Consider the following 10,064-nt stretch of genomic DNA (forward strand, 5'->3'; position numbering starts at 1 on the left):
TTGACATGGCTGCAATCTGTGCGTCACGGGTGGCGACGCGTGTTGCCGCAATCGGGAGGATTGTCGAAGTTTTGTCCGTCGATAGTGGCTTTCGAAACGGAGGGAGTTCTACCGCGGATGAGCCTGGTCCGGATCGCCGACGGTTAACGTCAGTCTCGTCAGTGGGCTTCTCGGTGGTGATGCTGTTGTGTTGATAGCTTGGCCGTGGTGACGTCGATCTCCGATTCCTCTTCTTCCTATTATTTTTTTTACATGAAAACAATATTTGACTACTGCAAAAAGAAATCAAGGTCAATTTAATTTATGTTATTGTGAATGATGGTAATATTGGATTTGATTTCAATGGAGGTTGTTGTTGCTTTCTTCCGGCGGGTTTCTGACCAGTTTTGGCTTCGTCGGAGCCTCTTTCTGTTGATGAGAATTTACTGCAAAACAAGCATAAGCAGATGTTGTTGTAATTGTTAGTAAAACAATGTGTTAGTTTATGTATTTTCTATGTGCAGGTTATTTTGGTTTGAAATCTAGTGGTGATATGAAGTTTGTATGGTTCAATGGTTTTGTGTGAATGTATGAAATTGATGGCCTTTTGTTATGGTGTGATTTTGGAAGGTAATGAATCGAGAATGAATTTGGAGGTTTTTTTTTTAATATGTAAGGTTTGTATTTGTGAGTGAAGATTTGACGTGAAAAAACAGGATGGAGGAATTAACGTTTTTGTTGGTATCTTTAGGAGAATGTTAGTGAATGAAGAAGTGGGTTTCAAGGCCAGGCAAAAATAAGGGTTATTGTCAGTGAAGTATGCACGTGAGAGGAAGCTTTTATTTTGTGAGAGAGCGGGTTAGGTTTTGAAGGGAATGGATTTGTACGTGAATGTTAATTGTGGAATTGGCCTCCCCTAATGTGTACTAAAATTTTCTATTTATATTAGTCAAAATTAGGGTTTTTCTACACCTAATGGGCCTATTGCCCAATTAACTTAATAGTTAATTAAAAAGAGACTAAAAAGAATTTAAATTAATACTAATAATAAAAATGATAAACCTAATTAATTAAACTTAATACTAATCCTAATATTAAATAGAAAATAAAAGTACTAAATACTAATGGATGGTCATGATAAAACTAATAATAATAATAAAGACACATGTTAGTAAAACCCAAAACACCCCTAAAAATGATAAAAACCCTTGCAATAATTGTGCCCCACGTTTGGGTCCTATACCTGTTAATTACGCCATTGATTTAACTCAACCTGGTTTATAAGAGAGCGGGTTTGACAATAGAAATGTCAAACCCCATGACTCTTAATTTTGAACCTTGATGGATTAACAGACGTAGATTTGATCGGGCAAATTTTGGGGTATGACAGCTGCCCCTGTTCAATCTTCTTGAACCTGAATAGGTAGAAGATGATTGGACACTGAAATGCCCTGAAATTTGCTTGCGTAGGGAAGGAATTCTGTGGGAGATGGGCTTATAGATGCCATCCAGTTGTTTGACAAGATACTTGTCTAAAGCATACGCTTTTTAGACTTGGATCATTTGATTGTATCTGAGGAGAGAGGAAATAATGTCTTACATAAGACTACCTGAAGAGGTTCCTGAACAGGGTATGTCGAAGGTTGATGTGAAGTAGCTTAGGCTTTGAACAATGCTTAAGAAGAATGTCTTGGAGAAGACTAACTGAGGAGTTCTTTAAAAGAACTAGGTGTGTCTCAGAAAAGTTTGGATAAACATTTTAAAAAGGCTACCTAGAGAGGCATGATACGTCTTAAATAAGACTCACCTGGAAAGGCTCTTTAAATAGATATGAAACCTGGAGAGGTTTTTTTTTTTTTGGAAAGGATATGGAATGTCCAAAACAGGACTATCTACACAGGTTCCTATAAAGGATATGAAACGTCTTAACAAGACCACCTAGACAGGTTATGGTACGTCTTAAACAAAACTAACTAGAAAGGTTCCTATAAAGGGTACGATACGTTTTAAACAAAACTACCTATAAAGGTTCCTATAAAGGATATGGCGTGTTTTAAACAAAACTACCTATAAAGGTTCCTATAAAAGACACGATATGTTTTAAACAAAACTACCTCGAAAGGTTCCTATAAAGGTCGTGAGACGTTTTAAACAAAACTACCTAGAAAGGTTCCTATAAAGGGAACGATATGTTTTAAACAAAACTACCTAGAAAGGTTCCTATAAAGGGCATGATATGTTTTAAACAAAACTACCTAGAAAGGTTCCTATAAAGGGCATGATATGTTTTAAACAAAACTACCTAGAAAGGTTCCTATAAAGGGCATGATATGTTTTAAACAAAACTACCTAGAAAGGTTCCTATAAAGGGCATGATACGTTTTAAACAAAACTACCTACAAAGGTTCCTATAAAGGACACGATATGTTTTAAACAAAACTACCTCGAAAGGTTCCTATAAAGGTCGTGAGACGTTTTAAACAAAACTACCTAGAAAGGTTCCTATAAAAGACACGATATGTTTTAAACAAAACTACCTCGAAAGGTTCCTATAAAGGGCGTGAGATGTTTTAAACAAAACTACCTAGAAAGGTTCCTATAAAGGCTATGAAATATTTTAAACAAAACTACCTAGAAAGGTTCCTATAAAGGTTGTGGGACGTTTTAAACAAAACTACCTAGAAAAGGTCAGGATATGTCTTACACAAGACTGCTTGGAAATGTTAGGATAATTGTTTAGGACAAGACTACCTGGAGAGGTAAGAAATTCTTTGATTGCTTCTGGATTGTCTTTGAAGAAAGACTTGGAATGAGGTATTAGAATTGTATCTGTTAAGATTGAATCGTTGATACGATCGTATTTGCACTGTATTTGGATGATAACATCCTTTTGATTATGAGGTGACTGGAAAAGGTAGCGTTGGTTTTATGCAATGTCATGATGCATGTGTCATGTAATGAGATTCTCAAAATAAATGAGAATTATGCATGTATGCCGATCCCACACTGCGGGACGTAAATAGTACAGGCGTGGGAAGATCGATTACGCAACAATGCTCCTTGTGTGATACTAGTGTGACTTCCCGAATATCAGAAATTTTGAGAGACGTGCCCCTTAATCTGAAGGAGGGACCTTTAGAGGGAACCCGAGTTTCACCATGTCTTGCCTGATATGCATTGCCCCAGTATTTGAATTCTTGAAAGATATGCCCCTAGTCAATAGGATTCTTGATTGTATGCCCCTGTTTTTAGGAAAACCCTCTGAACGAGGTTTCCTCATTCAAGGGTCTTTATCAGAAATGATCGTCTTTGATTAGACCCATTTTGAGGTCTCTTTGATGCTAAGTGTTGATTTGAATGTGAAGCAGATACTTTTCAGAATGAGTCATGCACTTCGGTCGCATCCTGACGGACAGTGATTTGCTGAGTACTCCGAATGAGATGATGTCTTCTATAAGACTGTCGCGGGCGAAAAATCGTTTTGTTCCTCTTTTTTGTGGGATGAGACACCTGATGCCTTCTTTGGGCTCGAGTGCTCATAAAAAATGATTTTTCTTTGTTTCGACCAAACTTTTTATTGTTTCCAAAGGAGGAAAAGGGAAAAAGCTGCAATAACCTAAAAGTGGGGGGAGATCTTGGGTAAGAGGGTCGGTTATACGAAGGGAAGGTATTAGCACCCAACGTATCTGTAGTACTCTACAGGGTTCTTTATTGTTTTTCATTCTATGTTACGGTGGAGGTTCTGTTGTGAAATAGGTGGGACCTAAGGTGTTTGTTTGATTATGCTCGCAAAGATCATCGCGATCCTCTGCATACATATCCCCTAGAGGGAATCAGAGCATCTGTAGCTCGGGGTCTACGGGTGCTAAGGTTTGAATGGTTTTTTTTGTGTTTTGTTTTGCTCGCCAAGGATCGACCTTGTGCCTACGTATTCTCAAAGGGATGTTGAGAAAGTCAGAGCAATCGTAGTTCCCACTTATGCTAGTGGAAGCAAAGGAAAATAGACAAATGTCGTCTAAATGCTAGATGTATCTAATCTATATCATCACATACATCTGTTTGTTTTTTGTTTGTTTAACCAGCCTTGTGGCAAAAACTTTCAATGAAGTCAGCCTTGTGACAAAAAGTTTTGATTAATCAGCCAGCCTTGTGGCAAAAGTTTCAATGAAGTCAGCCTTGTGACAAAAACTTTGATTAATCATCCAGTACGGTGGTAAAACAGTTTGATTGATTAGCCAGCCTTGTGGCAAAAAGTTTGATTGATTAGCCAGACTTGTGGCAAAAAAGTTTGATTGATTAATTGTTTGTGATGATATATAAGAGATACTCCTAGCATAGAGATGAAAAATGTCTAATCTCCTAGGGTGTTTGGTTTTGGATATTGGGGGATGCTTATAAGAAGCCCGTGGGTCCTTGTACGAAGCCCAAGAGGAGGCTATCCGAGGGTCCTTGCATTGTAAGCCCAAGAGGAGGCTATGGGAGGGACAATCCAGGGTCCTTGCATTGTTAGCCCAAGAGGAGGCTATGGGAGGGACACTCGTTTGTACAAAGCCCAAGGGGAGGCATGGTATAGTTGGTTTGAGCTCTTAGAGCGATTTCACCGGGAAACCATACTCTATGTCCTAACCTAAACTAGGGAGATTCTTTGCACGAAGCCCAATAGGAGGCTATGGGGAACCTAGTGTTGTACTAAGTTGAACAAGCACACATATCACACATATGAACAAACATGAACAAGTATGAACAAACATGAACAGGTATGAACAATTATATATATGTATGACAAAGTGTGTGTATATAATGGAGTTTATGAAGGAAATATACCTGTAAGCATGATCCATTTGTATACATAGGGCTCGGGACTCACACTCGGGGAGAGGTCCACTTGAATTTATTCAGAGCTATGTAAACAGGTATTTACAAAAGGCTTGGGACTTATACCTACATGGAGGCCCATGGTATATTTTTGGGAAGATTTAAGGAAACCTTCATTTTTGGTTTGTTATTCAAAGTTTAAAAAAACAGATTGAGATATGTACAAAAGGCGTACAATGAAATACCTAATTTCATGTACTGGAGTGGGTATGTACAAAAGGGCTTGGGACTTATACCTACATGGAGGCCCGTGGTATATTGAAAAGTTTTGAAGTTTCTTTGGAGTTTTGTTGCTTTGAAAATGATTTGAAAATTGTTTGAAAAGATTTTATTTTGAAGAAGTTTTATTGTTTTGAAAAATGTTTTGAAAACTGTAAGAAAAAGAAATGAAATGGGACTTACACTCTCTAATATTCGAGAGGCCCCTGTTTTATTTTCATAAAACAGGGTGGATGGTTTGAAAAAGATGTGTGATTTGTTGTTAAAAAAAACTGTTTTGAAGTTTTGGAAAAAGTTTTCTGTACAAAGAAAAACTGTATAAAAGAAAAAAGAGTGGGTCTTATACTCTCTAATATTCGAGAGGCCCCACTGTTTTAAAAATCAATTGATTAATTAAAAAGATTTAATCAAAAGTTTTCTTTGAGAATCAAAAAGAAATGGTTTATCGTTTTTGAAAAGAATCGCGATCGCTCGTTTTAAAACGATTTGAATTTTGAAAGAAGTCAAATTAATCAAGATAAACAAAAAGATTGTCTTCAATTAACATTTAGATGATTAGGGTTTGCTTCAAAAAGTATTTACAAATGATTAACTTTGAAAATCAAATGAAAAATAATATTTAAAAGTATTAAAATTACTTAAAAAACAAGTCATTTTAAAACTATTAAAAAATGTATCAAATAAATATTTTTTGATGATTTTTTTTGATATTCTTAAAATATATATATTAAGTGAGAGGTATGCAAAAAATGAATAAAAAATGAGTTAATTTGGTTAGTTAAATAATTAATTGAAGTTGTGAAGAAAATCAAAGAAAATAGGGACTAAAAAATTGGTTTTGTCTCCACAATGGTTTGAACCCACAACCTCACGCTCACCACTCAAAAACATGACCAACTGGACCACGCGCGTGGTCTGTTTAGTATTTGCAACGAATCAATTATATTTTTGAATCAATTTCTAATTTCAGTTTCAAAATCTGGCGCCAAGAACACATACCCAATTCAAATTTGAAAATTCTGAAAACTGAATTGTTTGGATCGAGTGAATAGCCTATCTTGCTCGATTTTTCACCAGGAACATGATGGTATCATTTAATTGCATTTATTTTATCTCTAAGGCTATCAATTTTCTGATGAACACGAAGAACCCTAATTTTGAGTTTCAATCTGAAATCGTGTGTGTGCATGATAAGTTGCAATTGATTGAGGGTTAATGATCCATACATATGCAGAAACAAGATGGCATGGCAGTTTTTCATTTATGATGCATGTATGATAGAGTTTGAAGTTCAAGTGACTTACCTTCAAAAACGGCCAAACTGGAGATTTGATTCTTCAATATAAGTGTTACAGATGCTTTGTATCAATCTGGATAGCTTCAATGATGATTATGGAAGGTGTCTGGATGTCTGGAACAAGCTGAATTCATCTGAGCATGGCCATGGCACCCGAACTGCAGTTGCTTCAAGTATGAATCGAATTTGAAGATGGAGGTGTTTCAGATTGCTGGTGAGTGTTTGGATCATTCATATGAAGTATATGGATGGTGTTAGGAGTGTTAGTTTGGACAGATATGGCTTGGTATGGATTTTGGCATGATAAGGTTCAATATATGCAATTATGGTGGTTGAAGAGTGATTCTGAGATTTAGGGTGATTTGGGGTGTATGGATGGATCAAACACATCCCATATGATGTTTGTGGTTTGTGGGAAGCATCACTTTGGTCAGAACTTGCAAGAGATGGAGGTTGAGTTTTCTACCTCACTTTGAAACACATGACTTGTAATTCAAGAAAGAAGAGAGAAAACCTATAATTATGAGGTTTTGGTGTGATTTTTAATGAAGTTTGGACCTCTATTTATAGGCCAAGGTTTCTGAATACAAAGCTTTGCAAGTTGATCAAGAATTGGTGATTTGGCATTTGAAGATAAAATGGAATCTTTACATTTAATGCACATGGTTAAAGGTTACTAAACCATGGTTAAATCCCAAGCTTCTTATCCTCTTCCATTCTGATCTCATATCAGAAAATATCTCTTCAATTATTGCCTCTTTGCATCATTGCTTGGATTATAGGTCATGTAGTCTTGAAACTTAGTGAAAAATGGTGAAAATTCAAGTGAAAATGATCACTAAATGCATAATTCAAAACCATACCTACACTCCATATTTTTTCATGCTCTTTGACATTTTGGAAAGCTCATATTACACACTTCAAAAGCCTAGTTGAAAGTTTCCTCAAGTCTCTTAAGGAAATGGGTGAAAAAGTTCCATGAACTTTGAAGAAAATGAAGTTTTAAGTGAAGTTTTCAAAAAGTACCAACTTTGAAGCTCCATATCTCTTAAATGGTTGATCTTATGGAAAAAATTTATATGTGTCAAAGTTGTTTATTGGATCAAAATCTACAACTTTCATGTTGGAAGTTTTTTTCAGTTTGTAGGTGAAATTTTGAGAAATTCCCTTTCAAAGTTTGGAAAAAACCATGAAAAACACTTAGAAATTTTTCTAAGTATGGAAAGTCAAACTTTTGACTTTTTGATTCTTGATTGATTTTCTTGATTTTTCTTGATCAAATGACTTCTCATATCATATATTGATGATTTAAAACTTCAAAAGTCATGTTTGACCAAAATTCCCCAAAAGTCAATGGTGATCTTGTACAGTTGACTTTTTTCAGACGAATCGCGTTTCTGGAGATTTCAAATGAAACAGGCTATCCTCACCAAATGAATGGTATGAATGGATCACATTGAGGCATTAGAGGATATTGAGCCATGGTTTGAGTTGTGGCACCATGTCCTGATTAAAAAGTCAGTTGTTCAGTGAATTAGGTCAAAAACCCTAATTGTCGACCAGATGAAATTGATGACTGTAGGTCTTGAATTGAGATTTAATTTCCATTGGATGTTGTCATAGGGATTATTTGAAGATGATTGAAACTTTTGATTGACTTCCTGGGGATTTTTAGGGTTTCCCAAATGTGGTCCCTGATTTCAGTCCCTGATAGTTCAAAAACCCTGATCTGAGGATTTGTCTGATCAATCTTTGTGTAGGAGGTGTTCTGAGCCAATGGGTTAGGTCAAAATGATGCACTTGGGGTCTTGATATCATGTCCCAAGTCATTATGTCAAATCCTGAGCTAAAGTCAGGAGTATGCTATCTTCAGTCAAAACCCTGATCTGGTTGGTTCAGAGCCTTTGAGCTTGTTGAAATGAATCTCTGAGGACCAAATGTTGATTATTGATGAAGATGATTCATTTGAGATGAAGGGAGAACAAAACCCTAATTGGTTGTTTCTTGCACTGATGAGTGATCTCTTGATTAAACCCTGCTGAGCACAAGTAACAAACACAAGCTATGCAATTTGTTAGAGATGCAAATGATGCATATGCAAATGATATGAGGTGGTATCTTAGGTCAAAAATTGGGGTATGACAAAGACTACCTGAAGAGGTCCTTGGGAAGAATGGGAAATTGTTTTAAACAAGATTGCGCTTTAAACAAAGCTCAAAGAGATATGTTGTGCAGAGGGTCAAAAATATTCCTATAGAGGATAAAGACTGTTTTAAGGAATGTGGGGTTTTAAACAAAACTTAGGAAAAACATCTTGAAGAAGATCACCCTAGAAAGACTGGTGAACTGTCTTAGAGAAGCCTCTGTACTTTAAACAAAGTTTGACAAGGTTCTTGAAAGCATAAGAGAAGTTTGAATATGTCTTAAAAGACTAACTGAAAAAAGTTAAGAGATGTCTTACAGAAGACTACCTAGAAAAGGTTCTTGGAAATGAATATGTCTTAGAGAAGACTGTCTGAAAGGGTTTGAAAATAGAAAGGATAAGAAGGTGGGTCTTTAAAAGACTGTCTGAAAAAGGCTCCTAGAAAGGGTAAAAAGTACTTGAACATGTCTTAAAGAAGACTATATGGACAGATTGAGAAATATCCTATAGAGGTTCCTGGAAAGGATGTGAGAGTGGCATTAACATCATCTGATACTGAGCGACATTCGCAACGTGCCCCCAGGTAATGGGCTTGCCCCATGGGCTATTCAGTGTCTTTGAGAGATTCTATGGATCTTGATTAGATTTTCCCCATGTAAATGGTATAATGACGAGTTATGTTCTGTGTGCACCTTAGCTATCTCAGTCATGTATAAGAGATGTTTCTTCTTTTGATGAGCTTCTAAAGCTACTTCGTCAGTTAGTAGGATTTTTAGCCATTAGCCATGCCCCATGCAACTTCTCCCTGATGTTTAAACATTTGAATCCACATAGACAAGTGTACTTTGTAATGAAATTCATAAGATGCGAATGTATATGTCTGTCTTGAAAGTTTAAAAACATTTTTGAGTAAAACAAAGTTTTTTTTTGGTAAGAAAGTGATATCAACTCAAGAGTTATAGTAGACCTTAAGGAGTCGGGATACCTTTGGTAACAGTATGCTTTCGAACTAACCATGCTTCAGTTAGGACTTTTAAGGGTTGTAACGTGGTCTGGTTCACGATTTAAAGAAACAAAGGATAGAGGCTCAAAGATTATTTGTACCCATCCCCATCTTCGTGATGTTCTCCAGTCCTATGCTCAGTTGACTATGCGTTTAGGCTCCAAAAGACTTTGGGAATTATGACATTGGCATTTATGATGGTTCAAAAACCAAAGGTTTATCTGCAAAGGCAGTCATTATCCTTTTTTGTAATATCTTTCCTTTTGTCGAAGGCACATAGTGACCTCTCTTCGACTTTGTTATCCCTAACTTTTGCCTGAACTGTTTGTTTTAAAACTGCAGTCAGCGGGATGCCCCAATTTTGCCTAAGTCTCCTTAATAGGTTTTGACTTAGCAGGCCCTTGCATTGCTTTCTCTTTCTTCGCGGACATTGACTGCCGGACTTAATGATGACGGGGAACCATCGGTGATTATGTTCAAAGGAACAACTTGGAATAATTAAGTTAACTGAGCAACTACCCTACCCCAGGTTATGTATTAAGGGTTTT

Source organism: Vicia villosa, linkage group LG1, assembly GCF_029867415.1.
Source record: "Vicia villosa cultivar HV-30 ecotype Madison, WI linkage group LG1, Vvil1.0, whole genome shotgun sequence".
Classification (NCBI taxonomy): Eukaryota; Viridiplantae; Streptophyta; class Magnoliopsida; order Fabales; family Fabaceae; genus Vicia; species Vicia villosa.